This window comes from Ovis canadensis, chromosome 5 (genome assembly GCF_042477335.2).
Source record: "Ovis canadensis isolate MfBH-ARS-UI-01 breed Bighorn chromosome 5, ARS-UI_OviCan_v2, whole genome shotgun sequence".
Lineage (NCBI taxonomy): Eukaryota > Metazoa > Chordata > Mammalia > Artiodactyla > Bovidae > Ovis > Ovis canadensis.
Genome location: NC_091249.1, coordinates 26,007,641 through 26,029,419, shown reverse-complemented (window position 1 = coordinate 26,029,419; position 21,779 = coordinate 26,007,641). Strand labels below are relative to the sequence as shown.

The 21,779-nt window shown below is 44.6% G+C and overlaps 1 long non-coding RNA gene and 1 pseudogene across 1 annotated transcript; both read right to left on the bottom strand.

Annotated features, from left to right (window-relative positions):
* Positions 1–8,062: 8,062 nt before the first annotated feature.
* On the bottom strand, positions 8,063–9,838 carry LOC138441709 (uncharacterized). The gene is made up of 2 exons (XR_011257424.1): positions 9,736–9,838; positions 8,063–8,674 (listed from the first exon to the last, which is right to left on the bottom strand). It is a non-coding gene; the product is annotated as an uncharacterized lncRNA (long non-coding RNA).
* Positions 9,839–13,505: 3,667 nt separating this feature from the next.
* Positions 13,506–14,074, bottom strand: LOC138441708 (glycine cleavage system H protein, mitochondrial pseudogene; annotated as a pseudogene).
* Between the last annotated feature and the right edge of the window lie 7,705 nt (positions 14,075–21,779).

The following is a 21,779-nucleotide window of genomic DNA, read 5'->3' as shown; positions in this document are numbered from 1 at the left end:
ATAACCTAGATGAAATGGACAAATCTCTAAAAAATAATACATTCTACAGAAAATAAGAAAAAAAAAAGGATTTTCTGATTGTAAGTGTAACAAGTGATGTGGTTGAATTATTAACAAAAAAACTGCTCAAAAGGAAAACCCAGACCAAAATGGCTTCACCACAGAATTCCTCAAAACATTCAAAGTTTTAATGATTTTTCAGAAACCCTCCCCCTAAGTAGAATCAACACTCATTCTCACACTCATTCAGACTCATTCTATAGGACCAGTACTACTCTGATTCTAAAACCAGACAAAGATATTGCCAAAAAAATCAAGAAACCAATTTTCCATGTAAAAATGGATACCATCCAAAAATCAACAATACTAAAAAATACAGTCCAGCATCTCTAACCACAACACGATTAAGTTATATTTACTTCAGGGATGCTGCTGCCCACCAGGCTCCTCTGTCCACGAAATTCTTCAGGCAAGAATGCTGGAGTGGGTTGCCATGTCCTCTTCTGGGAGGCTTTCCCAACCCAGGGATCAAACCTGCATCTCCTGTGTCTCCTGCATTGTCAGGCAGATTCTCTACCACTGAGCCACCTAAGAAGCCCTTCAGGGATGCTGCTGTGATGCTAGGGTAGGTTAATACCTCAAATTCAACTTAAGCAATAAAATGTATTAATACAGTAGAAAGCAAAAATGGCATGATCATCTCAGTAGACTTATAGAAAGTATAATTCACCCTCAAACAACATGGGTTTGAACTGCACATGTCCACTTGTATGCAGATTTTTTCCAAAGAATATACTGGAAAAAACTTTGGAGATTTACAACAATTTGAAAAAAACTTGCAGATAAACCTTGTAGCCCAGAAATACTGAAAAAATTTAGGAAAAGCTAGCTATGTTGTGAATGTATTAAATGTAGATACTAGTCTATTTCGTCGTTTGCTACCATGAAATATACATGTATCTATTATAAAAAGTTAAAACTTATCAAATCTCACATACACGTGGACCATACATGGCACCATTCACAGCTGAGAAAAGTATAAACATGTAGTATCAAATCATAGCTGCATAAAATTAACTATAGTATATACTCTAGTATTGTAATAAATTTTGGGGGGCCTGTGTTGGGTCTTCGTTGGTGCCTGCCAACTTCTACTTGTGGTGAGCGGAGGCTACTCTCTAGTTGCAGTACGCAGGTTTTTCTTTGTGGTAGCTTCTCTTGTTGCGGAACCCAGACTCTAGAGCACAGGCTTCAGTAGCTGTGGGACCAAGGATCGAATACGTGACTCCTGCATTGGCAGGCAGACACCTAACCACTGGACCACCAGGGAAGTCTTACTGTAATAACTTTGTAGCCACTTCCAGTTCTTGTGGTGAGCTCAAGAGGTGCAAGTACCCATAAAATATCATGTGATGCTAATCATCACTTGAGCAGTTTGTGTCTCACCAGTAAATTTTGTATGGCAGTATAAAGTGTTCTCTGGTGGTTCTTGAGTCTTTTTCATTGTACTCAGTGCAATACTGTAAACCTTGCTTAACACCGCAGGATCCATAGGAAGTGCCACTAGTGATGTTGGAAGTGCTCCCGAGAAGCAGAGAAAAGTCGTTGTTGTCAAATCAAAGCTTATACTGCTCACTGCATGACAGGCCAAGAAATCAAGAGACAAGTTGTTGGAGCAAGGAATAGCAACTTTATTCAGAAAGCCAGATGACTGAGAAGACGGCAGATCAGTGTCCCAAAGAACTATCTTCTCTCACTTAGAATTCAACCTGCTTTTATACTAAAAGGGTTGAAGTCAAACATTTTCTGGTTCTGATTAGACTCTGAAGGGGATGTGTTAATTTCTTCCTTCCTGCAGTCATTCACAGGTGACCCTGATCAGGATGTTTTCTGTAAGCTAAATAGATATTTTAGCTTAACGCTCATTACAGAACCCAGGGTTACCAGCGATGAGCCATTACATATAATTTAAGCTTTATAGGCAACATCCCTTTAGTGATTAACTTGTCCTGATCAGGATGTTTTCTGTAGCTAAACAAGGTATTTTAGTTTAATGCTCCTTACAGGTGAAGGCAGGGTTCCCAAAGATGGGCCCTTGTGTATATATTATATTTGTAGGCAACATCCCTTTAGTGGTTATTGTTATTCCGTCCCTCAGTGGTGTCTGATTCTTTGTGACCCCATGGATTGCAGGACACCTGGCTTCCCTGTCCTTCACTATGTCCCAGAGTTTGCTCAAACTCACATCCTTTGAGTCGGTAATGCCATCCAACCATCTCACCCTCTGTCACCCTCTTATCCTTTTGTGCTCAATCTTTCCCAGCATCAGAGTCTTGCAGGAAATGTATGTGTATTTTACCTCATAAAGCTATTCAGATAAATTCATTAGAAGTTTTGAACCAGTATGTTAAGTATATCAAAAGTTTTCAAGTGTATGGTACATTTCCAAAACTTTTTATTGTTTCTTGTTATATTGGTGACAATAGTAACTGAATTGCCTTTGGGATATCATAGCCGTTTACATTTCAAAATCTCTAGGCACATACTGCTGCTGCTGCTACTGCTAAGTCGCTTCAGTCGTGTCTGACTCTGTGCGACCCCATAGATGGCAGCCCACCAGGCTCCCTCGTCCCTGGGATTCTCCAGGCAAGAACACTGGAGTGGGTTGCCATTTCCTTCTCCAATGCATGAAAGTGAAAAGTGAAAGTGAAGTTGCTCAGTTGTGTCTGACTCTTAGCGACCCCATGGATCATACGAAACTAAAATTTCCTTCTCACGTAACATGTATACTTGAGAGTATTATTTAACACGTCGCACAAGTTCTGATTGATGGGAGAAGAGTCCATATTCCCAGGCCAGGGCTGCAGGGTTCAAACTTCCCACCGGACAAGTGCTTGGGAGGCCATGGGATTCTTTAGCTAAAATACCACATGTATGGAGGGGGGGGAAGGGATGAGTGTACGCCTCGACGCTGTCAACAAAGATAAAAATGAAGCCAGAAGGTTTATTACACATGGTGAGGATATTTTTCAGTGTGTTTGAAATCGAGTGTCCTAGTATCATCAGTGGCTCCGCAATCTGTGCGAACTGTTTTTCCGATGGAGCACCTCAGACCCTCTTTTTCCAGTTGGCCTGCTCTTTTTTTGGACAAGAACGTCGGTTCTTCTGGAATCTGACTCTGGAATTCCTTGTGCACACCTGTGTCCCCACGTTCTGAAGTATCTGAGGAAGTTGCCACTGTCCCCCTAGGACAAGGAACAAGAATGGTTTAAAAACAAAAGTCCCTGGAGGAGGGTAGGTTTCCACCCACCTGCAGAAGCTGATTCTGCTCAGCCACGTGCCCTTTGGACCAATTATTACTCAGGAAAAAGGGAGCATTGCTTGCGAACTGTCCAATCAGGAGCGCAGCAGGGGAAGGTGGGTGGGGCCACGTCCCGCAGACCCTGTGGTGGCTCCTAGCACGCTCTGTGTGGAGTCTCACCAGCGTTGAAGCAGCTCAGGTTAGTTCGCTGCAGCTTCATCACCGCTGTGAGCTGCAGAGGCCGCGTGAGTCTAAGGAATGACTCTGGAGAACCCCAGAAGGTGTGAAGTGGTGAGTGTGCTGGGCGAGGTGTCTCGGTGCAGGGAGGCGGGACAGGGATGATGAGACACAGTCGGCCCTAGCGGGACCGCATCCCCGTGCGGTCCACTCCGGGGTTTGATGCTTCGAGTCTACCTGGGGGCGCCTCTCAACCTCCTTCCACTCCGGGTCCCAGCGTGGGGGTGGGGCCGGCAGCCTGGACCTCGAGCTTCCCGTCCAGCCCCTGCAGGCGGTAACTTTAAGCCCGGAGCCTCTCTGGGCAGCTTTGCCCGCACAGCCCCACGTCTCCTCCAGAATGTGTGGTGACCCCGGGGAGGGTCATCAGGGGACCATCGAGATTTGTTCTCCGTGGCTTGTGCGTGGGAGGAGTTTTGGTCTATGGGATTCTCCAGCCCCTTTCTACCTAAGGGGGATCCGTTTTCTCATGAGTTTTCCAAGTTTGGAGAGCAGGGTTTCAAATCCTGAACTCTGTCTCCCCAGATTAACTCTTCCTACGACTGGCAGTAAATCTCTAAATTTCCAAGATCCCTCGCACATTCCTAAAGCCAACTCTCTGTCTTCAGTTCACAGCATCTTTATCAACTATTCGTCCTTCGTGGTGTATTTCAAACAGACATCATATTTTAACTGTCTGTTCTTTCTCTGCAGAGTTGCGGGTGGCTCGCTTTTAAACGTTTATATTTGCTGCGTATATTTTCCATGAGACGAAAGCTGAGGATAACCACCTGGAACCATGTTGTATGAAATCCTTGTGCTTCTCCTCCCAGGATCTCTCCTGGGTGCAAACGTCCTATGGGAAGTCTTTTCGGTGGATTTTCCCCTTTGGAAATGTTCCTGGGTATTCTTGCCTGTCAGCACTACCCCTCCCCTGGTCTGTCACCCTGGAAAGATTTATTCATTTACGTGAGCCTCAGTTATTCAAAAAATTAAAATTTATGTAACTAGTGGAGATTGAAAGATAGTATAAAATATTTCCAGAGAGGCAAGGAATAGGTGAACTTCAGAAAAAAGAAAATGGTTTTCTGCTACATTGGTTGTATTAAAAATTCTTGTTTCTCTTTTTCTTCCTCCCCGGAACAGGTGTAGTAATTTTCTGAAGTCTCTTTTTGTTTTGCAGTTTTTTTGTATCAGTTTTGGGGTGTTTTTTGAGAGGGTTCAAATGCAATTCCAGGGCTTAGGCTTGAGGTGTTCAAGTACAACTGAAATGAGTTGAGGGATGAATTGGGAGATGGGGTTGACATCTTTACACTCCTATGTGTAAAATAACTGATGAGAGCCTACTGAATGGCACAGGGAACTCTCCTCAGTACTCTGTGGCACCCCGAATGGGAAGGAAATCTAAAAAAGAGAGGATATGTGTATTTGTATAACTGATTCACCGTGCTGTACAGTTGAAACTAACCCAATATTGGAAAGCAATTATACTCCAATACAAATTAATAAAAATAAGGTAATATATTTCAGAGAATAAGATTATTGAAATATAGTTGATTTACAATGTGTTTCAGGTATATAGCAAAGTGATTCAGTCATATATATACATGCATGTATATGCATATATGCAGTATATATATATACATATATACATGTATATATATTCTTTTTCAGATCTTTTTCCATTATGGGTTATCAAAATTGAGTATAGTTCTCCATGTTCTACAGTAGGCCCTTGTTGATTATCTGTTTTATATATAGAAGTGTGTATATTTTAATCCCAAACTCCTAATTTATCCTTTCCCCAATTACGTGTTTATAAAACAATTTCTTGCCATGGAAATAATAATTCACATTTTTCGAGAGTAGTAGATACTTGTGGGTTCCTTGTTGACCTAGAAGAATATAATTTTCTTCCCTCCTTTCTACATAAACACCAGGTTTGTGTGATTTTGCTGGAATCACAGCTCACACCCTCAATGGAAGGAGCCCTTAAGCTGAGAGAAACAACAGAGCCCTGGAAAGCTTGGGATACAAGTGCACATGGTGCAAGGGGTTTATGGGGAGAGAGGATGTGGTGACTCCTTCAAACTCCTTTTGAAGTTGTTAACATGGTCCCTCCAGAGCTGTTTCGAGTCGTAGGTTGGAGTTTTGCATTCACAGTGTAGCTGTGCCGAGAATGTAATTTGTCTACATTGAGAAAGTTTGTGACAGTCAGGAGTTCTGAGTCCTGGGTTGGGTTCCTGCATGCGTGCTCAGCAACTCAGTCACGTCTGACTCTTTGCAACCCCATGGACTGCAGCCCACCAGGCTCCTCTGTCCATGGGATTCTCCTGGCAAGAATACTGAAGTGGGTTGCCATTTTGTCCTCCATGCGATCTTCCCAACCCAGGGATCGAACCTGAGTCTCCTACATCTCCTGTATTAGCAGGCAGATTCTTTACTACTGAGCCACCTGGGAAGCCCCATGTCCTGGGTTCAGTTCAGTTCAGTTGCTCAGTCGTGTCCGACTCTTTGCGACCCCATGAATCGCAGCACGCCAGGCCTCCCTGTCCATCACCAACTCCCAGAGTTCACCCAGACTCGTGTCCATTGAGTCAGGGATGCCATCCAGCCATCTCATCCTCTGTCGTCCCCTTCTCCTGCCTCCAATCCCTCCCAGCCTCAAAGTCTTTTCCAATGAGTCAACTCTTCACATGAGGTGGCCAGAGTACTGGAGTTTCAGCTTTAGCATCATTCCCTCCAAAGAAATCCCAGGGTTGAGCTCCTTCAGAATGGACTGGTTGGATCTCCTTGCAGTCCAAGGGACTCGCAAGAGTCTTCTCCAACACCACAGTTCCAAAGCATCAATTCTTCAGCGCTCAGCTTTCTTCACAGTCCAACTCTCACATCCATACATGACTACTGGAAAAACCATAGCCTTGACTAGACAGACCTTAGTCGGCAAAGTAATGTCTCTGCCTTTGAATATACTATCTAGGTTGCTCATAACTTTTCTTCCAAGGAGTAAGTGTCTTTTAATTTCATGGCTGCGATCACCATCTGCAATGATTTTGGGTTAGGGGTCACAAATTGCAGTTCATTTGAGTCAGAACCTTAAATTGAATTCTGCTGAGTTTTCTCACTGGGGGAACAGATGCCTGAGAAAGGGAGTGGTCCCTTTATTCCCTAAGGAGAGTAGGGCATGTGGTGCTCCCAGGGTTCATTCCTGTGGCTGCTCCAGTGCCCCCACCCTCCTTCACCAGGGACTGACCTGGTCTAGCAGTTCTGTCTTAATCAGGAGAACCTGCGTGCATGCTTGCTCAGTCGTTTCAATTGTGTCTGACTCTTTGCAACTCTGGACTGTAGCCTGCCATGCTCCTCTGTCCATGCTCTAGGCAAGAATACTGGAGTGGATTGCCATGCCCTCCTTCAGGGGATCTTCCAGACCCAGGGATTGAACCTGAGTCTCTAATGTCACCTGCATTGGCAGGCAGGTTCTTTATCACCCGTGCCACCTGGGAAGCCCCCCAGGAGAGCCTGCTGCTGCTGCTGCTAAGGTGCTTCAGTCGCGTCCGACTCTTGGCGACCCCATGGACTGCAGCCTACCAGGCTCCTCCATCCATGGGATTTTCCAGGCAAGAGTACTGGAGTGGGTTGCCATTGCCTTCTCCACCAGGAGAGCCTGGCATGTATTAAATTTTCTGAGTATGGCTCCGTCTGTCCTATAAGACTCAGGCTGCTTATCTGTGCTGATTTCAGTGTTTGTGGGTTTTTTCCTTTGGATTCTTCTATCCATTAAACAGTGCAGTCCTTTGGCTCTAACTTCCTTTAACACTTTGTAATTAATTCCCTGGGTGGGAAATAACATTTTTAGTTTCTGGGGCTTTAAAAAAATCAGAGTTGATTGAGAGAGATGATGTCAGTAAGGCGAGACAGTTGTGGAACTTAATAGAATCTTTGTTCCTTTTAGGGAAGAGAAGCTTAAGATGTGAGCTGAATGTGCTTACGTTTTCAGGTATGCGTTTTCTTTTACGTCAGTGTTTGTGCACATCTTTAGAGTATATTGCAGGATTTCCTGATGGCTCAGTCAATAAAGAGTCTGCCTACAATGCAGGAGACCTGGGTTCAATCCCTGGGTTGGGAAGGTCCCCTAGAGAAGGAAATGGCCAGCCACTCCAGTATTCTTGGCTAGAGAACTCCATGGACAGAGGAACCTGGCGGGCTACAGTCCATGGGGTCACAAAGGGTTGGACCCGACTGAGTGACTAATACTTAAGAGTATATTAAAATTTAAAAGGCTATAGCAGGGGACTCCCTGGTCGTCCAGTGGTTATGAGCTTTCACTGCCCAGGCAGGAGTTCAGTCCCTGCTTGGGGAACTAAGGTCCCACAAGCCATGCAGTGTAGCCAAAGGAAAAAAAAGCTAAACCCATGGAATTTCTATCTTCACTGATGTGAGGACAGCTAATCAAAGCTTACGACAGGCAGAGAGGCTAAAGAAGGAGAGGACATTTATATACCTAGGATTGATTCATGTTGCTGTATGGCAGAAACCAATACAATATAGTAAAGCTATTATCTTTTACTTAAAAGTAAATTTTAAACAAACGCTTACATCAGTCTTTGAAAATTCTACTGTGTTTAAAGAACTAAACCCAAACCCTTGTTGCATTATAATGTTGTGTTTATTCCTGAAAATACTTCTCCCCCCTCCTTGATATGAGATACAGAGAAAGTGCAAACTGGGATGCATCTTAACCTTTTAGTTAGCAAAGATGTGGGAATTTTCATTCTGTATGGTTTATACTTTTGTAGCCATTCGTGTTTAAAGGAGCAGCTGTGGTTTCCTATGTATTGTTGTTGTTTAGTCCCTAAGTTGTGTCTGACTTTTTCTGACCCCATGTACTGTAGCACACCTGGCTTCCCTGTCCTTCACCATCTCCCAGAGTTTGCTCATGCAGATACACAGTTCTGATCATTTCTTGAGCTTCCTGTTAGTGAGGCTATCTCACCAGTTCATCCTCTGCTGCCCTCTTCTCCTTTTGCCCTCAGTCTTTCCCAGCATCAGGATCTTTTCCAGTGAGTCAGCTCTTTGCATCAGGTGGCCAAAGTATTGGAAGTTCAGCTTCAGCAACACTCCTTCCAATGAATATTCAGGGTTGATCTCCTTTAGGATTGACTGGTTTGATACAAAAGTTAAAATTAAAGACAGGTTATGAAATAGGGAACAGCTACCCACTCCAGTGGGTCTTCCCTGGTGGCTCAGTGGTTAAAGCGTCCACCTGCAATGCGGGAGACCTGGGTTCGATCCCTGGGTCGGGAAGATCCCCTGGAGAAGGAAATGGCAACCCACTCCAGTATTCTTGCCTGGAGAATCCCATGGACGGAGGAGCCTGGTGGGCTACAGTCCACGGGGTCACAAAGAGTCGGACATGACTGAGCAATTTCACTTATGAAATAGTAAAACATGGTGAATATATTTTTCTCTACTTATTTTCAATAAACCTGCAAGATACAAAGCCTAACTTAAGCAAAGTAACTGCCCACCTGTCCTGGCCCCCTCCAGCTCTGTTACTCCAGCCACTGCAGATGCACAGTTCTGATCATTTCTTGAGCTTCCTGTTAGTGTTTCTTTACATAAAAATGAGCCATTGTGAATGCATAGTTTTCATAGCCATGTTTGTCCTTGTAATGAGTGGTCAGACTCCATATTTTTAAAAATTTTTTGAAATATAGTTGATTTACAATGTTAATTTCTGCTGTACAGCGAAGTGACTCGTATATATATATATATATATATATATATATATATATATATATTCTTTTTCACTATGGTTTACCCCAGGATACTGAATATATTTCCCTGTGTTAATATAGTAGAACTTTATTGTTTAGCTATTCTATATATCAGGGGTCCCCAATCTCTGGGCCTGATGATCTGAGGTGAAGCTGATGTAGTAATAATAGAAAAGTGTACAAAAAATGTAATGGCCTGAGTTATCCCCAAACCATCCCCTCACCACCACCCCAGTGCATGGAACAATTGTCTCCCACAAAATCAGTCTCTGGTGCCAAAAAGGTTGGGGACCACTGCTATGTATAATAGTTTGCATCTGCTAATCCCAGACACCCAGTCCTTTTTTCCCCCACAGCCCCTCCCTCTTGGCAAACACAGGTCTGTTCTCTGCATCTCTGCAGACTCCACATTTCTTTGAGGTTTGCTGACAACTTACACCTTACCCTCTCTCTTCCTGCTGTGTCCACCCCTGAACAAGCTGATGACAAAGTCTGTAGTCCTCTGGCATTAGCTTCACGCTCCAGCCGTACAAGCCCCTGTATGTGTGCAGAACCTTTGTCCTGACCCCACCCCAAGATTCTTTGCTTGACCAAAGAGTATTCTGACCCTGAACCTTACCCTGGGCCTATCTGTGTAGTTCGTTGTGAAATCCAGTTTTAGCTAATAAGTAGTTCCTTAGCAAGTCCAGAAACCCCACTAATAAGTCAGTTAACCCAGAGCTCCCCAGTTCCTCATATCTGATCATTTTCTGTGTCCAATTGGGTTCCTGTGCCCCACCACTGCCCCTCAGGTGATGTGTGCTCACCATGACCTGACTTCAATAAAAATCCTGTGAGGTCAGTGTATCCAGACCCACATATCCCTGTTTTTTCTTCAAGTAAATTTCTATCCACTGACCCCGAACCTTGCTCCCTGGCCATGGTTTCCCACTTCGACATGCTGTGTTCAGAGCTGAGCGCAGTCTCATTTCTCACCTGCTGTGAAATCTCAGCCCAGCAGTCTCCATACCTGTCCCAACGGTTCTGGATTAAATCTGCTTTATCTTGTTTCTGTCATTGAATAGTTTTTTCTCTAACACCCGCTAGCCGTGATCAAAACCCAGGCCAGGCCCTCTTCCCTTGCTTGCTGAAGCCATTTCAGCGCTACTTGAAAGGGCAGCCGTACCTACCCCCTAAGACCTCAATTATGTGGGTTATAGGCTTTTTAAATATTTATTTACTTTCAGCTACACTGGGTCTTCATTGCTGCATGCAGGCTTTCTCTAGTTGTAGCAAGTGGGGGCTACTCTCTAGTTGCTGTGCACAGGCTTCTCGTTGCGGTGGCTTCTCTTGTGGCAGAGCACAGGCTCTAGAGGTCATGGGCTCAGGATCTGTGGTCCTGTGGTCCTATGGAATCTTCCCAGATCAGGGATGGAACCCATGCCCTCTGCATTGGCAGGAGGATTCTTAACCACTAGACCATCAGGAAAATCCAGCTTTCTTTATATGTGGTTTGGGGGGTTTTTTTTGGCTTCACCATGTGGCATGCGGGATCTTAGTTCCCTGACCATGGATCAAACCTGTGCTCCTGCATTGGGGGCAGAGTCTTAACCACTGGACCACCAGGGAAGTCCCGGTCATAGACTTTTTGCTACCTTGAGTGTGTGTGTTTGCATGACACACCAGCATCAGTCTCATCGTGGGAACCAGACCACTGTAGGTGACGATGCCAGTTGGCACCATGAGCAGCCTGGCCAGGCATGACGCACCCCTGGGGGTCTGTCTTCTCTTGCCCTGCCTTGCTCACCTGCTCTGCGTTTTGTTGGCAGCTGGTGCTGTGGGCTGCTCAGCACTGGTGAGCTTGTGCTGGCCACTGTGCTGCCCTGTGTTCTGTTGTTGACCCCACCAGGCCTCAGTTTTAGGTTCAGCAGATGAGAGTGGCAGTTTCAATTCCTTGGCTTTGGGGAGCAGTAGTATGTCATTGGGCTTCCCTGGTGGCTTCCAGAACCCACCTGCCAATGCAGGAGACTTGGGTTTGATCCTGGGTTGGGACGCTCCCCTGAAGAAGGAAATGGCAACCAAGTCCAGTATCCTTGCCTGGGAAATCCCATGGAAATGGCGGTTGCAAAAGAGTTGGACACGACTTAGCGACTAAACAACAAAGTATGGAATTGGGCTCTTAATGAATTAGTCCTGGGTCAATATCTTTGCTGGGATCTAACTGTGTTAGAGTGAAGCTGTGACAGAGGCAGGGTTGGCTGGCCCTGATATACCCCAGTGAGGGGTGGCAGAGAGGGACTTTGTGCTGTGCAGGAGGTGGTTTCAAGGAGTGTTGCTCCTGAAAGAACAGTCATCTGAAAAGACAGGGACTTCCCAAGTGGTCCAGTGGTTGAGACTCCCAGCTTCCACTGCAGCGGGTGCAGGATCAATCCCTGGTTGGGGAACTAAGATCCCACATGCTGGACCATGCTAAGTTGCTTCAGTCGTGTCTGACTCTTTGGGACACTGTGGACTGTAGCCCACCAGGCTCCCCGTCCATGGGATTCTCCAGGCAAGAATACTGGAGTGGGTTGCCATGCCCTCCTTCAGGGGATCTTCCCAACCCAGGGACTGAACCCTGTCTCTTGCATCTCCTGCATTGGCAGGGGGAGTCTTTATCACTAGTACCAATGTGGCCAAAAATTTGAGAAAGAGAGAGAGAAGAGCGGGGGGGGGAGACAGCAGACAGTAGTTGGAGGCTAAAACCATACTCCCCTAACACAGAGGGCTCACGAGCATGCTTAAGCTCCTCTTAAGTTTCTCTGCCCCTGCCTCTACTGCAGCAAAGCTCCTGACCCTCAGAGTTACAGGGACAACATGCTGTAGCACAGCCAAGGGGTTAGTTCAGACTGACTTTAAACCTCGGGTTAGTTTAAACTTACTTTAAACAACACAGCAACACTTGTCATGAACAAGCCCCCTATTCCTGCTGGCACATACGTGAGGCCCTCAGGAGGGAAAATCTTATAAATACCACAGTGGAGAGGTCACTCTCTCCCCTGGAATATGTTCAGTGACTGAAAAAACAACACAGGGATGGGCAGGAGAGAGGAAACAAAGGAAAAATACAGAAACAAGGGTCCACAATTGGACCCAACTGGAAGCTTAAAATACACTAAAAGACTTTAAACAACCCAAATGATAAAGGGGTACTTTTGGGTTTCTGGGCCCCTACAGCAGAGCTTCTGAATTAATTTGGTCATCTGCTGTGTTGCATTGATTCACAAACCTTCATGCAAATAACCAGTGCTGGGTTTCCAATTATATTAGAATCCCAGTAAACTTAAAGCAGGGCTTTCCTTGGTGGCTCAGTGGTAGAGAATCCGCCTGCCAGTGCAGGAGATTGCGGCTCAATTCCTATTGGGAAGATCCCCTGGAGAGGGAAATGGCAAGCCACTCTAGTATTCTTGCCTGGAAAATTCCATGGACAGAGGAGCTGGCAGGCTACAGTCCATGGGGTCTAAAAAGAGTCAGACACAACTGAGCAACTAAACAACATCAACAAACTTAAGCAAGGAACTTCCCATAATCTTAGAGGAATTACTGAATAGGCATATCTTTCTTTAATGATTGTCAGCCAACTCTTTTCTTGCCTAAATTCTCCCATGGTCATAGGATCAATTTTCCTAAAGTATTCTATAGTGAACAGGAAAGCTCTGGACCAATGACTCACAAATTAAAGTTAAATACTTTTTTTTTAAGAAGGTGAATATTTTATTATTAAATTGTTTATTCTCCTGCAAGGCTGTTACTTCACTGTATAAAAATAGCACCAGCAAACACAGTATATTGCAAAATTAAGATAGTAATATTCTTCATTGGACACTATACAACTAACAAACTTTTCTCCACTGGCAGTTATTTCTAGTGGGAAGATAATTTTGGCCCAAATCCAAGGATAGCTGTAAGCAAGTTACAGTGTCATATAAGGTGTAAGATAACCATGTTATCCTTGAATTACATAATTTTTGTAATTAGTTTTACCAGAGATAATTTCAGGAATTCTGAATATTATAACTGGAGCCTAGCCTAAAAATCACAGGATGCTGTGGAAAAGATGCACAGTTTATCTGAAGTCATTAGAAAATTAAGCGGTATTTTCTTCAGGAAACATTGTTACAAGTAGTTTCTTTTGCTAAAAGTTGCTTTTTAAATATCTATCCACCACTAATTTAAGACAACTATGCTAGATTAAGTTGTTTCAAAGTAGTTTATTTAGGGGTTCCATTTTCACTCCTCAATAGATTTTATGTATTTCTCATATGCTTCTTCACTCATTAGTTCATCTAGTTCTGAAGGGTTACTGAATGTCATCTTGATCAGCCAACCATCTTCATAACACGACTTGTTGACAAGTCCTGGATTTTCTGCTAGAGCTTTATTAATTTCAGTTACTTCTCCTGATAGAGGAGAATAGAGTTCACTAGCAGCTTTCACACTTTCCAAAGCACCAAACTCCTCGTTTGTTCAACTTTGTCCCAACTTCAGGCAGACTACAGTAAACAACATCTCCCAAAGCTTCCTGTGCAAAATTGCTGATTCCCACTGTTCCAACACCATTTTCTGTTGTTACCCATTCGTGTTTTTCTGTGAATTTCCGCACCGACAGCAGAGTAGGGCCGGTGCGCAGCGCCCGGACGGCACCCGCTCGCAGTCCCCAGGGCCGCAGCGAGTAGGGCGCGCTGGGTGCCGAGATGGCGCGCAGGCTGCCGACCGCAGCCCACACGCTCCGCACCGCGCGCAGCGCCATGTTCGCACGGGTGCAGAGGGTCTCCGCGTGGCACCTAGAGCACCCCGGCTGGCAGGGGCCTAAATACTTTTTGCTAATTCCAAATTGGCTTGACAAAATAGGACCCCACAGTCTACCCCCCTAGGTAAATTGCATTATTGTGCTCATGCTCCGTTGTATCCAACTCTTTGTGACCCCATGGACTGTAGCCTGCCAGGCTCTTCTGTCCACGGGATTTTTCAGGCAAGAATACTAGAGTGCGTTGCCATTTCTTTTTGCAGGGGATCTTCCCAACCCAGGGATCAAACCTGAGTCTCCTTTATCTCCTTTGCAGGGAGATTCTTTCCCCACTGAGCCATCGAGGAAGCCTAAATCACATAACATGGGCCAATGAAAATTAAACAGAGCCTTGATGGATTGAAGACCATTACCAAAAAAGAATTTTTTTTGGCTGCACCATATAGCACCTAGGATGTTAGTTCCTCACCCAGGGATTGAACCTGTGCCCCCTGAAGTGGAAACACAGATTCTTAACCACTGGGCCACCAAGGAAGTCCCCACAAAAATTATTTAGCAAAGAGGTGATTACTCCCTGTACTTCTCCTTTTCACAGCTGAATTTGGCCTGTTCTTAAATCTAAACAGACTGAATGACACCTGACAGTGGATTACTGAACACTTGAGGTTGTGGTCACACCAAATGAACCTTTGTACTCAGTCCCCAACATTGTGGAAATTACCGACTCCATCCCGTCAACAGCTGGCAGATACCCTGCTCTCACAGATTCAGATAAATTTGTTGTGTTTGATGCCTATTTCAACAGCTTCTTTGCTGCACTTGGCCCTCACCTCTGAAGGGACGTGATACACCTTGACCTGGTTAGCTTTGGGAACCTCAGCACCGCTGCCCCTGCACACGGTCTCTGCAGTCAGGATGTGAGCTGCATCCTCTTGGCTCCAAGAGCACAGGTATGACATGACATTGATGACATTCTTCTCTGAGGAAGTTCATCTGACATTCAGTACATTGCAGATACCGAAAAAAGTTGCTCATGAAAAGTGCATGGGTCATTAGCCCATCCATAAGTAAGGCCCTGACCCCTTGGTTAAATTCCTGAAAATTATGTGGTAAATAAACAAGGGGCTCCTTCCTCCCTGACACTATGAAAAAAATAACAATTGTCCCTCCCTACACCCACAGCAACTCCTAGGTTGTTTTGATGTTTGGAAGGCAACATATTCTTTTTTATTTTAATGGAGTTTATTTGGGGCTATGCTGGGTCTTTGTTGCTGGGCAGGCTTTTCTCTGGTTGCAGCAAGCAGGGGCTACTCTCTCTTATGGTGCATGGGCTTCCATTGTGGTGGCTTCTCTTGTTGCAGAGAGTAGTTTCTAGAGCACAGGCTCAGTATTGAGGAGCATGGGCTTAGCTGCTCCGTGGCACATGGGATCTTCTAGGACCAGGGATCAAACCCGTGTCCCCTGCATTGGCAGGCAGATTCTTCACCACTAAACCTCCAGGGAAGCCCCTGATAATAAGACCCTCTTGAAATACAATGAAGCCAAACCTGAGCCTCTGGCTCAGCCTTCCTGTAGGAAAAGGCTTCCTCCCCTCCTCCAATCTCTTTCTAGGTACCATAGTTTTGGAAGAGGTCACTTTTCACCATTCAGTTCAATGTTACTTGTAGGCTTGTCATGTGTGACTTTTATCATGTTGAAGTGTATTCATTCTGTACCTAATGTGTTGAGTTTTTATCATGAAAGGATGTTAAATTTTGTCAAATTCTATTTCTGCATCTATTAAGGTGATTATATAATTTCTTTAATCTTTTTAAAAATTTTTGTAATACTTTTTCTTTTGGCTGTGCTAGGTCCTAGCTGCGGTTTGTGGGATCTTTAGTTAGCATATAGGCTCTTTAGCTTCGGCATGCAGGATCTAGTTCCCTGACCAGCAATCGAACCAGGGCCCTTGCGTGGGGAGCTCAGAGTTCTTAACCGCTGGACCACCAGGGAAGTCCCAATAGTTATTTCTTTAAATAAGCTTTCTGCTATTCTCCCTCTCTTCTCCTTACGGGATTTCCATGATGCATATATTATGTCTTTTCTTGCAACCTCATGGACTGTAGCCTGCCAGGCTCCTCTGTCCGTGGGATTCTCCAGGCAAGAATTTTGGAGTGGGTTGCCATTTCCTTCTCCAACGGATCTTCCTGACCCAGGAATCGAACCAGAGTCTTCTGAATTGCAGGCAGACTCTTTACCGACTGAGCTACGAGGGAAGTCTATGTCTTTTGTTGATGTTCCCTGCAGCTGTGAAAGTGCTGCACTCAATATGCCAGCAAATTTGGAAAACTCAGCAGTGGCCACAGGACTGGAAAAGGTCAATTTTCATTCCAATCCCAAAGAAAAGTAATGCCAAAGAATGCTCAAATCACCACACAATTACACTCATCTCACACACTAGTAAAGTAATGCTCAAAATTCTCCAAGCCAGGCTTCAGCAATATGTGAACTGTGAAATTCCAGATGATCAAGCTGGTTTTAGAAAAGGCAGAGGAACCAGAGATCAAATTGCCAACATCCGCTGGATCATGGAAAAAGCAAGAGCGTTCCAGAAAGACATCTATTTCTGCTTTATTGACTATGCCAAAGCCTTTGACTGTGTGGATCACAATAAACTGTGGAAAATTCTGAAAGAGATGGGAATACCAGATCACTTGACATGCCTCCTGAGAAACCTGTATGCAGGTCAAAAAACAACAGTTAGAACCAGACATGGAAAAATGGACTGGTTCCAAATTGGGAAAGGAGTATGTCAAGACTGTATTCAACTTATTTACAGAGTACATCATGCGAAATACTGGACTGGATGAAGCACAAGCTGGAATCAAGATTGCCAGGAGAAATATCAATAACCTCAGATATGCAGATAACACCACCCTTATGGCAGAAAGTGAAGAGGAACTAAAGAGCCTCTTGATTAAAGTGAAAGAGGAGGGTGACAAAATTGGCTTAAAACTCAACGTTCAAAAAACTGAGATCACGCATTCAGTCCCAGCACTTCATGGCAAATAGATGGAGACACAATGGAAACAGTGACAGACTTATTTGGGTGGGGGGAGCTCCAAAATCACTGCAGATGGTAACTGCTGCCATGAAATTAAAAGACACTTGTTTCTTGGAAGAAAAGCTATGACCAACCTAGACAGCATATTAAAAAGCAGAGACATTACTTTACCGACAAAGGTCTATATAGTCAAAGCTATGGTTTTTCCAGCAGTCATGGATGGATGTGAGTTGGACCATAAAGAAAGCTGAGCACTGAAGAATTGATGCTTTTGAACTGTGGTATTGGAGAAGACTCTTGAGAGTCCCTTGGACTGCAAGGAGATCCAACCAGTCCATCCTAAAGAGATCAGTCCTGAGTGTCCATCAGAAGGACTGATGCTGAAGCAGAATCTCCAATACTTTGGCCACCTGATGCAAAGAGCTGAGTCACTGGAAAAGACTCTGATGCTGGGAAGGATTGAGGGCAGAAGGAGAAGGGCATGACAGAGGATGAGATGGTTGGATGGCATCACCGTCTCAATAGACATGAGTGTGAGCAAGCTCTGAGAGATGGTGGAAGACAGAGAACCCTGGTGTGTTGCAGTCCATGGGGTTGCAAAGAGTCAGACATGACTGAGCGACTGAACAAGTCTTGCAAAGCATCTCCAGGAAGGTCTAGCATTTGGAAGGGGTATGTTAATCATTTCTTTTTATTGTAGCCATTCACAGGTGGGCAGAGATTATATACCTGTTAGCTAAACACAAGCACTATAGTTTAACAGTCAAACTTCCTGGTAGCTCAGTTGGTAGAGAATCCTTCTACAATGTGGGAGACCTGGGTTCAGTCTCTGGGTCTGGAAGATCCCCTGGAGGAGGAAATAGCAATCAACTCCAGTATTCTTGCCTGGAGAATCCCATGGACAGAGGATTCTGGTGGGCTACAGTCCATTGGGTCACAAAGCATCAGCCACAACTGAGCGACTAACACATGCATACAAAGGGGCAGGGTCCTTTGAAGCAGGCCATTATGTATGATTATAGTAACAACAGCAAGGAAAAGCAAGTCAAAGAAACCATTTCCATCATAGAGTCAGAGTTGGCTTTTCTCTGCAACAGTTGGGGATCAGAGTTGTCCCTTTTCCCCACTACATGCTGTCTCGCTGACTTGTGTTCTTCTTCTAGACATAAATCACACAATTTGGCCACATAGTTTGTTTGTGAGGTTCCTGAAGGGGAATCTAGGGATGATATATGGTCCTCTGTTAACTTCTTATTCTATTTATTCATTTCTACTTTTTTAAAAATTTATCTTTAATTGGAGGATAATTGCTTTACAATGTTGTGTTGGTTTCTGCTGAGCAACATGAATCAGCTATAAGTATACATACATCTCCCTCTCGACCTGCTTCTTTGATTTACAGAAAGAACTGACAAACTAGTCAAGGTTTTGTGTGATTAAATACTGGAAAGGTGTGCTTGGGCGGGAGATGAATAGGGCATGGAGATGCCTCATTTAAAAGTTAGTTCCATTATAGCTTTGCTGAAATGGCAAGGAAAGGGACGTCCTGCTGAGGGCATTTTCCTATAAAGAGCTGTCTAAATTATCTCCTGAAGATGCGTTTTTTTAATTTTTTCTTGTACCTTTGAATTTTTTTGGCAGATACTGGACAGGTTGTACTGTGAAAAGGAACTGAGGTAAATAGGCCTTTAATGTCAGGTTTGATGTTTATTTGACTAAACTTAAGTTTTGTTGACTATTTGTTGTTGCGGTCAGAGGTAAAATAGCCTCAGCTGTCCTTGCTTTTGTCTCCCCTATCTGCCTTGGGGGTACTGTGTTAGTCGCTCAGTTGTGTCTGACTCTGCAACCCCAGGAACTGTAGCCCACCAGGCTCCTCTGTCCATGGGATTCTCCAGGCAAGAATACCAGAGTAGGTTGCGACGCCCTCCTCCAGGGGATCTTCTCAGCTAAGAGATTGAACTCAGGTTTCCTGCATTGCAGCCCTTTAGAGACTTCTAAATAAGTTCTGGAACATACCATTGTTTCCAAGTTCCCTACTGTGATTAAACATATGTCTTCTGATGTAGTGGTTCATTATGGCTAAGAGGAAAGTTTTATCATCCCATGATCTGGTCTCAGTATTTTAATGAGCCTGTGTCCCTGGGCTCTGCCCTTCTCTGGTGTGATAAGAAAAATGTTTGGTCTTTGTCCACAGTTCTTAGCAAATATTTCCCAAGGCCCTTGGACTCTGAGTGATACCAGTGATGTTGTTTTTAGTCGCTAAGTCGTTTCCGACTCTTTGTGACCCCATGGACTGTGGCACACCAGGCTCCAGTCCTCCACTACCTCTGGGAGTTTGCTCAAATCCATATCCGTTGAGTCAGTGAGGCTATCTAACCATACCACCTCTATCAGTGATAAGAGCATCTTATGTTGTAATGAGGCAACTTTTTCCAAGCCCCTGGATGGCTTCAGGGTAAGGATTTGGTCACCAGGTGACCAGGCAGAACTTTCAGCCCAGTTCCCAGCCTCCAGAGAGGAAGGAGGTGCTGGAGATTGAGTCCTTCTCCAGTTGTCGACATAAGAAAACTCTATGGAAACCCCTAAAGCTCAGGATTCAGAGAGATCTGACTTGGTGAACCCATCAGTGAGCCAGGAACCTGTCATGTGTGTAGATAACATGGAAGCTCCCTGCCACCCCTACCCCAGCCACTTTGCCCTGGGCACCCTTTCCACCTGGCTGTTCCTGATAAAAGAGTCAGAAATGATGGAGCACACACGCATGTCTCAAACATAAATACACCAATAGAGGGGCTTCCCAGCTGGCTCCACTGAGAGCCCACCTGCCAATGGACACAGGTCCAATCCCTAGGTCAGGAAGATCCCCTGGAGAAGGAAAAGGCAGCCCACTCCAGTATTCTTGCCTGGCAGATCCCATGGACAGAGGAACCTGGCAGGCTGCAGTCCTTGGGGTCACAAAAGGGTCAGACATGATTTAGTGACTAAACAACAACCCCAATACAAAATAAAAAGTTTTTAAAAATCAAATAAACTGGTAATAATAAGTAGTGCTTGTCTTCATTCTGATAGCTGCTCTAGACAATTAACAAAGATGAGATGTTGTCCAGGGAACCTCTAAATCTGTGGTGGGTCAGGCAGAAATGTGTTTAGCCCGGCCCCTGCCCACTTTGCAGCTGGCATCTGATAGTGGGTACAGTCATAGGATTCAACCCATAAACTGTGGAATCTGATGTTAATTCTGGTTAGTTTGTGGCAGACTTGAATTGCACTGCAGGGCACCCAGTTGGTGTTGGAGAATTGGAGTTGTTTTAGAAAACATACCATGTGTTTGCTGAGAGGTCAGCAGAAAGACTAGTGGAGAGTCCAGTTGACTCTTTGCCTCCCACCATAGCACTGCCCTCCAGCACTGGTAGGATCCCAGTTGGTTAGCCTCTAATGACATAAATTCTTTTTTTTTTTTTAATTTTGTATTGGGGTATAACTGAGTAACAATGTTGTGATTGTTTTAGGTGAACAGCAAAGGGACTCACCCATACGTGTACATGTATCCATTATCACTCAAACTCCCCTCCCATCCAGGCTGCCACATAACACTGAGCAGAGTTCCTTGTGCTATACAGCAGGTCCTCATTGGTTACCAATTTTAAATATAGAAGTGTGTATATATCCATCCTAAACTCCCTAACTATCCCTTCTCCCTGTTTTTTCCCCCAGCAACTATAAATTCATTCTCTAAGTGGAAACACTCTTTTGAGGACAAGACTTGTTAAGAAGAGCAGAATATTGTAGGCATATTTCAAAATGGCTATTTTTCAGTCTCTTTCCAATTTTGGAGACAGTACTTCACCCTGTGACCTCAGTCCTTTGATAGATTAAAGAAGAGTCATTGATTTTTAAGTTTCTTTGCTTTTTATAAAAAGTCTGTTTGTTGAGGATGGGACTGACCTCTCTGCTGACCTCTCAGCTTAACCTTTTAAGCTCCTTATCTGCTGATCAGAGGTCTCTAACTCCATTTTTTAATGTTTAACTGCTGATATCTTCTTCCTGAGTGGAAAAAAACCCAGTTCTTCCTACCTGGGCATCTCTTTTACTTTTACCCAGAACTCTTCAGTCCTGATACTTCCAGTCACCAAATATGTGAAGGTTTTGCCCCCACAATAAGTAATTCTCTGTGACACCAGTGGGGTGTCCTACAACTTAACTCAATCCTAACACTATCTGCCCTGGGACAGCATCAGATTCTACAGGTTAAGAGCTAAGTCTCACAAAACTGTCAGCACTGCCCCCTACACACAATTTCAGATGCCAATCACAAGGTCCCCAGATTACTCACAACTTCTGTCTGACATGGCTACAAACCAGAAGTTCTCACAGGCCCCTTCTTGGGTTCTGTTTGCAAGAGCAGCTCACAGAACTCAGAGACACACTGAAATTATTTATGCATTTACCAGTTTATTAAAGGATATGATAAGTGATACATAGGGTGAAGTCTGAGAGAGTCCCTTGGAGCTGGGGTGCATCACCCTCCCTGTACATGGACCACCAACCTGGAAGCCCTCTGAATCCCCCCATACCACTGGGATTTTATGGAGGCTTCCTCATGTAGGCATGATTAATTGTTAACTTCATTTTCAGCCCCTCTCCCCTTTCTGGAGGATGAGGGTGTTGGGCTGAAAATTC